Here is a 13,502-nt window from a genome sequence, read left to right as displayed (position 1 = left end):
TACAAATGGACACGACACAGTAGTATTATAAAAAGAAGGATTTTTATATAAGGCTTAGCACAAGACCAAATAACGACAAAAATATACCACAATCTTATAAATACTCTTGGAAGAAAAAATAATAATTCTTCTTTAAATGACAGTTCTTGGCAACAATGTAACCCACACGGGAGTCACACGACGTTGAGGCAAAGTTAATCCAAAGGTTCGGCGTCGACCGCGAGGAGCGCTACATCGAGCCCGGAGTCACACGGACCCCCCACAACACAGTACCTTGGAAAAGCGAAGCACACGATGATCAGCGGCGTCGAGATGTCCGGCGTCGCGTCTTTGCATCGTTTGGGCCTCAGAGTTGGGGCGATCTGCAGCGGCGTCGACAGATGTCAGGCAGGAGCAGCGCTCACGAGGTGAAGCAGGATATGGCATCGTCGTCGATGATGATGTTGCAAGAGTGAGCAGCGCTCACGGCGTCGAGAGGGCTCGGGTCAATGCGATCAGCGGCGGCGTCGACACAGGTTCACTTGGAGCTGGAGCCGAACTCGCTACTCACTGGCATCGCTACTGGCGTCGATCGGGACACTGGAGCCGTTACTCACGATGTGGAGCTGGATTCGGCGGCGTCCGTCGGCGTCGGGATTGCTGGATTCTTCAGAGGTGCTGGATTTTCAGGTTCCAGCAACAAGCACTTTTAGCAAATAAATGAAGTCCTTTGGCCCTGTGACTTCAACAGGAGGCTGGCACTCTTCCAACCCTTGGAGATTTTGTTTAGCAAAGTTTGAGAGTACACACACAGTTCCTTTCTCCTGGTTCCTTGGCAAAAATAAAGAAGTGACTGCAGGATTCCCCCCAGCAAAAAGCACACTGGCAGAAGGGGTAGGCAAGTCCTTGGATCAGCAGGCTTTTTCTCCTTGGTTCAGGTTTCCTTGTCAGAAGTGATCTAAATTCTTGGTTCAGGGGTCCTTCTCTTATACCCCTTTTCTGCTTTGATCCCTTTGTCCATGCAGGGGAATTCCCCTCATCCTAGATTTGTTGTGGGTATAGCTAGGCAGAGGCACCTGGCCTATTCACTGTGCAGGGCAGGGTCCTCAGACACCCAGCAGGAGGTGGAGCCAGTATTGTCACTGGCAGGAGCAGAGCCATCAGTCGCCCGGCAGGAGGTGGAGCCAGCATTGTGTCAGGCAGGGCCGGATAGCAGGAGCTACTCTTCCCCTACTCTCAATGCAAATGTCCCACTCACCCCACACTGACTCATTCAGAACTCTGCAGCCACCCAGCCCCTGTCACACAAACACCAAACCAGAAGAAACCAGTAATAGTTAGACAAGAAAATAGCCACTTTCTAAAAGTGCTATTTTCAAACCCAGAGTCCAAAAACCATCCACACAAACGGATGTGTTAATAAACCCTGAGTTCAGGGATACCAAACTCGACATTGTACCATGCTCCCCGAGCCAGCTAGGATTATAGCTTTTAATAACCCTGGCAGCCCATTCTAACTTATGGAGAGCAGGTAACCTTACAATAGTGAAAAACGAATATGGCTGTAATTCACTATTAGGACATGCCAACCTAGTCAGGCTTGTCCTACCTTATGCTTACAATGCACCCTGCCCTTGGGCCTACCATAGGGGTGACTGACATGATGTTAAGGGAAGGTTTAGGGACTGGCAAGTAGGTGTACTTACGCAGTCTGCGTGACAGTACCAGACTGCACGTAGGTCTAGCAATGGCAGACCTTTAGACATACTTTTACTAGGCCGCTCTTGAGGGTGGCACAACATGTGCTGCAAGCCCACGAGCAGCATTTGTATTTACAAGCCCTGCCACTCCCGGTGTACTAGACTAGGGACTGACAGTAAACCAAATAATCCAAACATGGAATCCAATCAATACAATAATTTCACATAGGGAGCACTTGCACTGTGGCTCTGATCAGCAGTGGCACAGCGCCCAAAGCAACATACCAGCAAAAACAGAGGAGGCAAACAGAAAAAAATGGAGGAGAGACTCAGGCCATTGATGTCAGGTCTAACACCTCCCGAAAGCGTGAGTTTCTGTGCAAGGTGGTGTATTGACTTATGAGTGATGAATGCTAGCTTGAATTGAATTCTTGCTTTGAAAGGCAGCCAGTTTAGGATTTTCAGGTGAGGAAAGGTAAGATCGCATTTTTTGGATCCCTCTATCAGCCTTGTGACTGCCTTAAGACATGCTTTCAATGGGGCTATTGAGATCTTGGGGAGCACAGCCAAGATAGTGCACCCATATTCGATCCTTGAGATGGCCAGCGCCTGAACTGCTGTTTTAAGATCTGTTTTATTCAGGAATGGTTTTAGTTTTCGCAAGTAGCTTAGGTGGAACTGGGCGTTTTTTGCCATTGTATTGATATGTGCTAACATGTTCAGGTTTTTATCTAGAGTGTTTCCCAGTGATTTGGTGGAGTCGACAATTTTTGGAGTACAATTCAGAGCAGTGATAAGGTTGGACCATTCTGCTGTCTTTAGTTTGCTTTTCTGCGGTGTAATCAGTAGGATTTCAGTTTTCTGAGGGTTTAGCTTCAGGTGATTCTTGGTTAGCCATTGGAGGGTTCTTGATAGTGCATGGTTCATGGTCTTTATCTCTCCTGTTGATGCGACCTTTATGTACAACTGAGTGTCATCCGCATACATGTGGAAAGCAATGTTTGGTTAATATTTTCATGAGTGGTTCAACGTAAAATTGAATATCGCCGGCGAAAGCATTGATCCCTGTGGAACTCCTATTGTATTAATGGTTGGGCCTGAAAGGGTTTGGTTGACTATGAATTTTTGTGACCTGTTCTCCAGAAAGTAGCTGAACCAATTAAGGACTCTACCCTCTAGTCCCATTCTGTTTTTCAACCGATCTAGTATTTTTTCATGGTTCACTGTGTCGAAAGCTGACGACAGGTCCAGCAAGATTAAGAGGCAGGTTTCAATGTGGTCAAGGGCCAGCAATGCGTCATCTACAATGTACAGAATTGGAGTTTCTGTACTATGATTTGGTCGGAAGCCAGATTGGGAATCATTTAAAAGGTTGAAATCGGAAATGTGTAAACTCAGTTGTTGTTAGACACATTTTTCCAATACTTTGGCTAACATGGGAATGTTAGTTACAGGTCTGAAATTGTTTGGATCAGAGGGGTTTTCTGTTGGGTTCTTTTAACATAGGAATGACTTGTCCTGTTTAAGGCAGGCCGGGATTTGTCCTTGTGATAATGAGACCTTTATAACCTTCGTCCAAAATGGGATTTCCAGGTGCTTTATAGTGAACCAGCACTTTGCTGGTAGGGGATCGTTATAGTGGTTGTTAGGTTTAGTGGTCGACATGATCTTTGAAATGTCTAATTCACTGACCGGTTTAAAACCTGACCATCTGGCATTGTTTTTAGGTTTAGTTAATTCTTGTTGATCCAGTTTTTCATACCCGATATCCTTCCCACTTTCAATGTCTTCGGCTGCTTTTTTGAGTTCTCTCTCCAAAGAGTTAGCTTTGTCTGTAAAGAAGACTGAGAAATCTTCACTATTTTGGCTATTTTTGGTGATGACTAGTGCTAATTCGGCCTGATTTATTTGATTGTTCTTTAAGTAGATCAAATAGTTTCCTGGGTTTATTTACTGCATTATCCAATTCTTTCCTGAAAAAGTATTTTTTAGATTTAATAATGCTTTTATTGTAAGCTTTCCTGGATTGTCTCAGTAGGGTTAGGTGGGGCGAGGAAGGTTGTTGTCGCCATTTGCGTTCTGATACTCTCATTGGTCTTCTTTCTTCATTGGGGTCATCATTGAACCACAGGGTTTTGACTTTGTCAGAGAACCTTTTCAGTTTTAAAGGGTCTATGTCCTCGATAATGCCTGACATTGTCTTGTTATAGTGCAACGTGAGGTTACTGACGTCAATCATGCTCTTGGGTGGATGCAAATCTAATTCACAGCGTGCGGCTATGCTTTCCATATTAATTCCTCGAGTGTCCCTGGTCCATTTTTTGGGTTTATTAGCTTGTGAAGACGATTTGTTTCTTTAAGGGAATTTCGAATGTGATTATGTGGTGTTCGGAACAATCACAATGTGCGATTACAATATTCTCTATCGCTTTCTCTTTAGCTATGATCCAATCTAACGTGGAGCCTTAGGAGTGGGTGGGGAGATGACATCCTTGGACTAACGATTGCTCTACCAGGAAGGTTTTACGGATGGTGATTTGACTGTCAACCTGACCTTCCCAATGAATATTACAATCTGCTAAGAAGATATCGTTAGACTGTGGGTTAGAGTTGGTGGTGATGATTTCTATTATCTGGTCTATGAATTTGGTCTTTGTACCGGGGGGTGGCAGAGTGCATGGAGTTTACAGTTTTGGTTATCTGCTGATCTTAAGTACATGCCCATATATTCACAAGACTCTAATGGGTCAGCATGTATTTTTGTGATGGAAATGTCTGATCTGTGAATAAAAGCGATGCCTCCACCCCGTCTGTCATTTCTGTCCTGTCTCATAATCTGGTAGTTCGGTGGGACTAACAGGTCTAAGCATGGCGAAGAAGAGTCCGAAAGCCATGTTTCAGTTAAGATGGTAACGTCTATTTCATGGCTTAGTATGAGGTTGGCTATGTCATATGTCTATGTAAATACAACATACATACATACACACATGTGATACTAACCTAATGCCATTGAAGGTATGAGTTAGATTAAGTATGATGAAAACCCACAGGAGACTAGCAATGAGGTGTGTGTAAATCTATTATTAGACTGCATACTGCATGATCTGATGTTAGCTCTAATGTAGTCTGGATTAAGGGTTACAATTTTCTGAGTGAAATGTGCACTGTCACCCAAGCAGTCTAAGGCAGGAGCCACTACCGGTTGTCATGATATTCTTTAGTTTTCTGCTGGTTCCAACTGTCATGCAATGAAGAATGCATAGATAATGTCTACTACACTAATATTAGGATGGGTTTTACATGTTTAAGAATTTAAATTCTGCAGGAGACTTGGCAGACATTATATCCAGACTGGATGCCATCCAGGTTAAGGTCAGATTTTGAAGGTGTCGTAGAGCTAGAAAGGTTTGAAACTGTGTCGGGCAGGTGATTCAAGACATGCTTTTCATCATGTCTATAATGTAATAGTGGGTGTTTCAGATTATGTATATTTCATGACTACGCTGGAAAGCCAACTGTAGGTTTTCAGAGATAGACGCTATTTCCTGTACTGGGCATCGCATCTGTGAGGAGGGACAGTGGTAGGGACCAGTTGATAATTAATATGCTAGATCCAGGCGAGGATACAAGTCCAAAGGGTATACAAATTTGGTGTTACATATGAAATAATACATGGTGCATGCAATAACACCTGCTGGGTGGTATGCTTTCTTGGTCATGTAATGACTAATTAAAATGTAACCTTATCTCTCAATTCCACTGTACACATACAAAAAACACAGCAATATCCCATTGTCATGCCTTACATGTGATATTTTTGTTTTTTTTAGTGCAGCCACCTGTCCGAATCCCTTTCAGAGGGACACGGGGCAAGCAGGGGCTATTGTGTCTTGCCGTTGGGATTAAGGACTTTTAGCATTGAGATCCTGGGGCCTGATTTACTATGGACTCTGAACAACTGTTCCAAGTACTCCTTCAGCACTTGACTCTCAGTGGTAGCGCAGGTCAAGCAGTCCAATGCATCTTGGGGGAGGGGTAGGTGCAAGGTTTACATGGGCACAAACTCAAAACATGCTCAGTAATCCCAGTAAATAAATGTCCAGCCAGACATTTGCTTTTATGAAAAAAAATGTATTTATATATGAGCATAAAGTGAAATATGGCACAGTTTACACAATATTCATAAAGTTGGCACTCTAAAACTGTTTTAGTTACACTTTCCTGGCCAAGCACTGTGGTTATTCCCCATTTATGTGAGGCAACCTTCAGGCTACGCCCTTCTGGTGAGTACAAGTCTTGGAAGTTCCACAGTGGCTTTTCTCAATGCCATAGCGCTTCAGTGACAACACAGAGGCCTAGCAGTCCAGTAATCAGTCTTACCCACTCTCACATTGGCAGTGTGGATGGTGCGGGTGCACATCTGTGGCCCAGCAGTGAGGAGAAGTCTGGATGTGTGAACGAACTGGCAAACTGAACATATGGTAAGCCTTCTGAAGTGCGACTGAAGGTCTCAGGTGTTTCTGGGCTTGAGTGGTTGAGTCCATGCTCTGCTTCCACATGTCACACCAGCAATACCTCTGTTGCTCGCTGCTACAGGGCAATGGCCCTCTCTTTTCACCTCTGCTCCCTCCTTGTATATTGGGGCTGCACACAGTGTCACACAGGGCTGTGGCCCAGCTAGGTCAGATCGCTTCACAGGGTAATGGCACACTTTAGTCATAGCAATGCAAAAGGACAAGGGCCCATAACCATCACTGCAGACCCACCTGGCATACAGAGATCACAAACAGCAGCACATGGGCTGACAGCCCTTCCAGGTGCACAGGGCAATGCACCAGGATGAAGGCCCTTAGTCCTCACCGTGGCCCCTACCTGACATATGGGGGTCATGACCACAGCACACAGGCATACACCCCTATCAGTGCAGCTGTACTGATGTAGACTGGACTCACACATTGCTTTAGGAATCCACTCAACAGGATCTCCCAAACCTCGCTCCCTCAGACACTCTCCTCCTCCTCACAGGGTCCTAAGGCCTCAGCAGTCAGGCTGTATACAATGTGGACCAGGAACAAGGTAGAGTGTGTATCTCAGTGCCTAGGTGCAAGATTTATTCACAAAGCCTCTGTGATGGGCAGATGTCTAACACTGCGGCATTCCTGAATTCTAAGATGATTTTGAAATATTACTTGAAAGGGCAGAAGGCATGCAATATGTACGTAGAATGATAGCTACTTGATGGCACCCCTAAACATCTGAAAAGTATTTAGCTCGACTGCTGGATTTACACCACACCAAGGACCTTATTCTACTTCCAGATGTAGTGCATCTTTTCTGAGTAGGATGACAAATGTAAACTGTTAGTGAGCCAAAGGCTCACACAGGATATTAGTTGTTGAATAAAACATGACAAGCAATAGTGTCTAGTGCAGGACATCAAATCCAGACCAGTGAGGTAAAGGTTATTCCACTGCATGGTGCATGTTATAAACCATACACTTTAATGGTGGCTAAAGGGTTGTCAGGAACAGAACTCCAAATGTGATTCAATATTAATCACTCCAAAGAAATCAGTATTATTCAAATACAATTAAGTACTGGTACATGACAAAGGCGCCATCCAAGGAATGTCCTGACATGTTTGTAGGCACTGCTAAAGCTGTAATTTCATCTCCACGTTCCCCTTATTGCATGCACCCATGGGTTGTTGAGGCTGCGTCTGTGCGCTGGACAAATCAATGACATTTTCTGTGTCTGCTACATGGGCCAGCTTGTCATGGAAAAGACTTTAGGCCCTCCTCTGGATGACTGTCAATCACCACAACCTCAGGCTCTCCAATCTCTGGCGAAACTTCTCATATGTTCAAGGGCTCTTGACAAGAAGTCTCTTATTATGTCAGATTCTTTAGAGCTGGAATGTCTGCTTATCTGACCATCTCAAAGCCTCTCTGTTATTTCTTCCGCCTTTCTTTACCAGAGGAACTATTACATTTCTGAGCTGCACACAAATCTCATCACTGGGAGAACTCTTGGCACACTTACATAGCATTTTGCTGCCAGAAGTATTTTTTATAATCAGGGATTGTATTGATTCTATGATTGAAGAAAAGGGATAACAAACAGTACACACTACAAAGCTTTCCAATGCTACAGTAGCAAGTAGTAACAATGAAAAGGCGCTGTTTCAATCACCATCCAGGTTATAGTATGTCCACCACTTTCCCATGTTTGTGGAGACAGCTGCTGGGGATGTAGATGGGCTCCTCCACCCTGGCACACCAGTCCATCGGGAATTGCCATGCAACTTCTAATGTCGAGCAATATCATACTTGGCAATCTTAGTGCCTACGCCGACAAGGGCGCACTCCGCCCCAGGGCCTCCCACACCTTCCAGGATGCCCAATAGTGCAACACGGGCAGAGCAACCCACGGTCTCCTCAGTTGTATGGATTTCTGTAAGAAGTCTTGATGCAGAGGTCATGGCATCAAGTAATATGACATTGCCTCAGAGAATTTTTCCTACTGCTAATCACAGACCCCAGTTAAAGTGCAGGATATTTATAGGATTATTGATAGCCTCCTCTTGTGCTCCTACTACTCAGGTGCTTCTCCTCCAGCACCTAGTCAATAACATCATCATTAAATTGCAACACACAATGTAGTTTGCATTGTGTGCTATAGTAACAGCTAAATCATATGATATCAGTCAAAGGCTAGACATGTTTTCTGGTGACAGCCAGATTTGTGTAAGGCCTTGTGTGACACTTTTCATATCAAATAAAAGTGCATCCATCTATACAGTATTAGGCAGGACTGCAGGCTGAATAAATTAACACAGTGTAAAGAGCCACTATAGTGATGGTGAGTGTTGGGTGTATTTTTTAACCAGGATACACAAAATTATGCACCATGAAAAGAAAAAGTATGCAGCAACAAGAAAAATATATGGTATATCTTGAAATTAAAGGCAAACGATGTAGCACATTCCGTGGCATTGTTACTTAGCAAAGTTGACATTGTCATAGTACAATTCATATGGAAAACGCAGAGGTTGCTTAAGAATGAAAACTATACATACTCATAATATTCTGTTCAAAATATTATTCACCAACAAAATGTGTTTTCCTGCATCAAGATACATGAACAATATTTTATTAATGCATTTTTTTCTATCTCCAGCAATACAATAGTGTGCTTAAAACATATGTAGCCCTCCACAGGAAAGATACTTGGATGAATATAAATGCTTCAAATAAAATGTGCACGTTTTTACTTTGCAAATCCCACTTGCTTTTAAACTTGTCCTCAGTGTTGGGTTTACCCTGTGTTCACAGTATACAGCCTTTAGATGCACCTGATTCTTATTTATTGCAGAAGTGCTTTGCTTGGAGGCAGTTTAGCACTGAAGCAGTCGAACTTTAAAAAATACAGATGGTACTCTAAATATTATTTTAAAACCGGAGTGCTCCTTTTTATGTTATAATTCTTCACTGTAATCTGAGTGCCCTCTTGAAATAAGTAACAATTCCCTGTGTCTGTAATGGAACCCATGCATTGAAAATGGATATTTTGATATAAACGAAAATGCACATTAATTTGGAAAAAACATGACAAAGAAGGAACCCTTCTGCACACCGCACTTAAATATTACGTTTAACTCAGTTTTAGCTACACAGCTAGGCCCGTAGTCAAAGCGGTTCCCTCCATCCATCAGTTTAGATGAGAGGAAATTCAAGGCAGGACTTTGTGCTGGGTAGCCGTAGTTAGACAAGAAAATACATCTTTGCAAATAAAAAAGGGCCTTCAGAATGCCAAGAAGCCAGTATGCCAAATGCCCTGAAGTCAGTAAACCCCCCAGACTGGCCCTGCTGCGAAGAACACACTATTGTAAAAAGGAGCGTCAGGTGTCACTGACCTGACACCCTTGTAACAGCAAGGATGAGGCTGTTGCACCAAAACAGAGGTGTTTTGAATAATGGTATTGACGGTAACAACAGCAAAGCAAGGTGTGACATTTTAAAGGTCATAGTAAATTGAAATGTATTTGTGTTCTTCTAGTTCATATCGTAATAAAAAAAAAATCTATCCTCCTCTGCAGTTGTCTTAAGAGTAACCATTCGGTAAAATTGACAAACGACTCTCAAATCCCATCACACGCTGAGTGCTTAGAGGTATTGTTAGAGAGTTAACCTACATCCATCATTCGCAAACACACAGGAACGGGGGGGGGGCACTAGACCCAAACTTCTAGGGAGCTAAGACTCCCCGCCAGGGTCCACTCAAGCCCTAGTGGTGACCACTGGGACACTCTTATTTTGCGATCTCCTCACCATAACCTCCTACTCAATGAATCCCCTCACTACCACTCTCCAACAGTGCACCCCATCCATTCGCAGCCTCTCTCTGACGTACATTTAATTTTTTTATAGTGCTACTCATGGTTCACTTCCACTTAGTTCTGCGATCTGCATGGTACACATGGTACACATGCATTGCAGCAGGCACATTAACCCATCACGCTACTTTATGATGAGCCAAAAGTGCCACTAGACAACTTTCAAACTCTTACCAGTAGGAAAATTAATCACCAGAGTTATCTTGACATTTTTATTGTGCTTTAGAACCCAAAATTATTTTTAAACGCTGCTAGCCTCACCAAAGTCAACATCGGGTACGGCTGCACCGATAACACCGACCTAAAGCCAGTCCTGCTCCCAGCAATGGAGAAGGACAAGCATTTCCAGAAATGAGGTCAGAGCTAACCTCATGGCCATTATATGAGGAAAAAGATCTATGTTAGTGGTAGGATGAGATACTTACTCTAATTTTCAAGAAGCAAAACAATTTAACAGATTTCTTGTAGATGATTTGAAGGAGAGTAAACTTCTCCTCTGATAATGTTTTGAGACTTTTAGGATCAAGTTTCTGAAATGCCACAGAGCCTTATAGGGTATTCATGAAACAGTCCAGCACTTTCATGGTGCATAAGGGAAGACTGGCCTTTCCAAGGAGTAGATCTTGTTTTTTTTCAAATGACCAAGTCAGAAATGACTTCCACTAAACCTACGTCATCAGTTTTTTATTGATGAGCCCCTTAAGCCAAGGAGTGCATTCGATAAGGCAGTGCCAGAAATTCAGGATGGATGCTTCAGCCACAGTCATGGGTACCTCTAAAAATTCTCTCTGGGGTACAAGGGCCAGCATTTTGCGATTGACACCCCCTATAACATAAGTACGGAAAATATTATGGCAAGAGTTACCTCAAATATCAGTTCCAACATTTTGCTATGGATCCACACCACATACTAGGAATTACATGCATCATGTCAGGTCATTCGCCAGGTGTGGTGACTCATGTTCTGTTTCCCTGCTGCTGGGTATGAGTAAATCTGCGGCTTTCTCGGTTAGACAGTTGGAGTTTCCACAGCCAATGATGGTGTCTTTGTAGAAGCATATCAGGACCTGTAGTTTTTTATAGTTATCACATCCCATCCACATGCTATTAATGCCCCTGTCCATAAGGCAGGAATAACATCCAGTATGCCAGACCAGCAACATCCTTGCACGCATAACACACATACACTCGCACACTAATTTTCTCACATATACATTCTCACTATGTCTCTTGCCCTCTTTCGTACATTTGTACTGTGTCACACTCATATACAGACACACTGCCAATCACACTTTAAATAGTCAGTCTGTTTTATTGTGTTATATTCTCTATATGGTATTACAAATATATATATATATTTATATATTGCCTTGTCAATGTTTGTTACAAGTATGATGTGAATGAAAAGTGCACTTCTTAAAATAACTGTGTGGGGTTATAATTGGTTTCACATGTGTATTGAGCAATTACAGAATTGGAAATGAACTAATCCACGTTACAACGTAATATCACAGCATCCACCTGATCTTATAAAATGCTTGACTTCTTAAACAACTATGGATTTTTTCCAGTAATACTTTGCATTTTGGGGTTTTTGAGACCCAATTTACAATGTAAGAATACATCTTCAAGTCCTGGAATGAAGCAATGTGGGGAATGGAAAGCCAGGAATGGCTGAAGTTGTCACATGATCCTCAATACATCACCATACCCCAAAGCCTCAACCTTAGTCTCCCTCCTTGTGACATCCTCACATTCTCAATCCACTCTCCCCTCTTGGACCAGGCCTGTTGTTGCAGATGGAAGTAGGTATTTAGTACCGAAGAAAGTGCATTTGTAATAATATGTTCACATATTTGCGCTCTGAGTGGTGAGTGTGAGTGAGTGCAGCATGAATGGTGTGAGTGGCGGGTGAAAAATGTGCTGATGTGAGTAACAGGGGAGCAGCATGAATACAATGTGAGAGCAGGGTTTAGATTAATATCAGGTTAGAGGAGTGAGTTCAGAGTAAGAGGAGTGAGTGCAGGGTGGTGTGAGCAGTGTATATTCAGAGTGAGTGCTGTGTATGTGTGTGGTGGAGGGTAAAAGTGAAGGGTGATCTGTGAGATTGACTGGTGAGTGCATGGTGAGAGGAGTTAGTACAGAGTGAGTGGTGTGACCCTTTGAGTTCAGGCAGACTATTTTCCCTGTGTGCTGACAAGATGAACAGCCACACACTGTTCAACATTTATATGGCCCGCTCACACACGTCGCCCGACAGCACAACCTCAACATAATTTCCTACTCCAACAACACTCAACTGATCCTCTCCCTCACCAAGGACCCCATAACCGCCAAAGCCAACCTCCATGAAGGAATGAAGGCCGTCACTGACTGGATGAAGACCAGCCGTCTGAAGCTAAACTCAGACATGACGGATGTCCTCATTCTCGGCTCCAACCCTTCAGCCTGGGACAACTGCTGGTGGCCGACAGCTCTGGGAGCAGCTCTGACACCCACCGACCATGCATGCAAACTGGGAATCATCCTCAACTCAACGCTCTCAATAGCCAAGCAGGTCAACGTTGTCTCCTCCTCCTGCTTCAACACCCTTCCCATGCTCCGCAAAATCTACAAATGGATCCTGACAGATACAAGAAAGACAGTCACTCAGGCCCACGTCAGCAGCAGACTTGACTACGGAAACGCCCTCTACGCGGGAGCCCAGACCAAACTAATCAAACGACTCAATGCATCCAAAACGCCTTGGCAGGACTGATCCTCGACGTACCACGCCACGGCCACATTACCCCCCCACCTGAGGGACCTGAACTGGCTCCCCGTCAGCAAGAGGATATCCTTCAAGCTCCTTATCCATGCACACAAGGCACTCCACAAGACCGGCCCAGCCTACCTCAACAGACAGCTCTCCTTCTACATCCCCAAACCGCCAGCTAGGATCCACCGACCTCTCACTCGCCACCGTCCTGCGCATCTGAAGAACAACCACCGGCCGGAGACCTCGGATTACCGGTCTTTTTTTGTAAAGCGCAGTTGCTGGGGCTCACAGACCAGGGGCGAGCCACGCACTTCTTCACGGACTTGCTGTCACCTATCGCGTTTCCCGCTTCGTGGGAAACGCTCGCATCTGGGAGGCCACCGTCGCTGCACAGAAGACCACCTGGCCCAGAAGACCTTGGGGCACAAGCACATCCTCCTGCAACGCCCAGAGGAGGGGTATATAACCACACCTGACCCGCGCATCGCGGGAGACCTCGGATTACCAGTCTTTTTTGTAAAGCGCAGTTGCTGGGGCTCACGGACCAGGGGCGAGCCACGCACCCCTTCACGGACTTGCTGTCACCTCTCGCGTTTCACGCTTTGCGGGAAACGCTCGCATCTGGGAGGCCACCGTCGCTGCACAGGAGACTACCTGGCCCAGAAGACCT

Source organism: Lissotriton vulgaris, chromosome 6 (genome assembly GCF_964263255.1).
Source record: "Lissotriton vulgaris chromosome 6, aLisVul1.2, whole genome shotgun sequence".
NCBI classification, from domain to species: Eukaryota; Metazoa; Chordata; class Amphibia; order Caudata; family Salamandridae; genus Lissotriton; species Lissotriton vulgaris.
Note: the sequence above shows the minus strand (reverse complement) of the source record.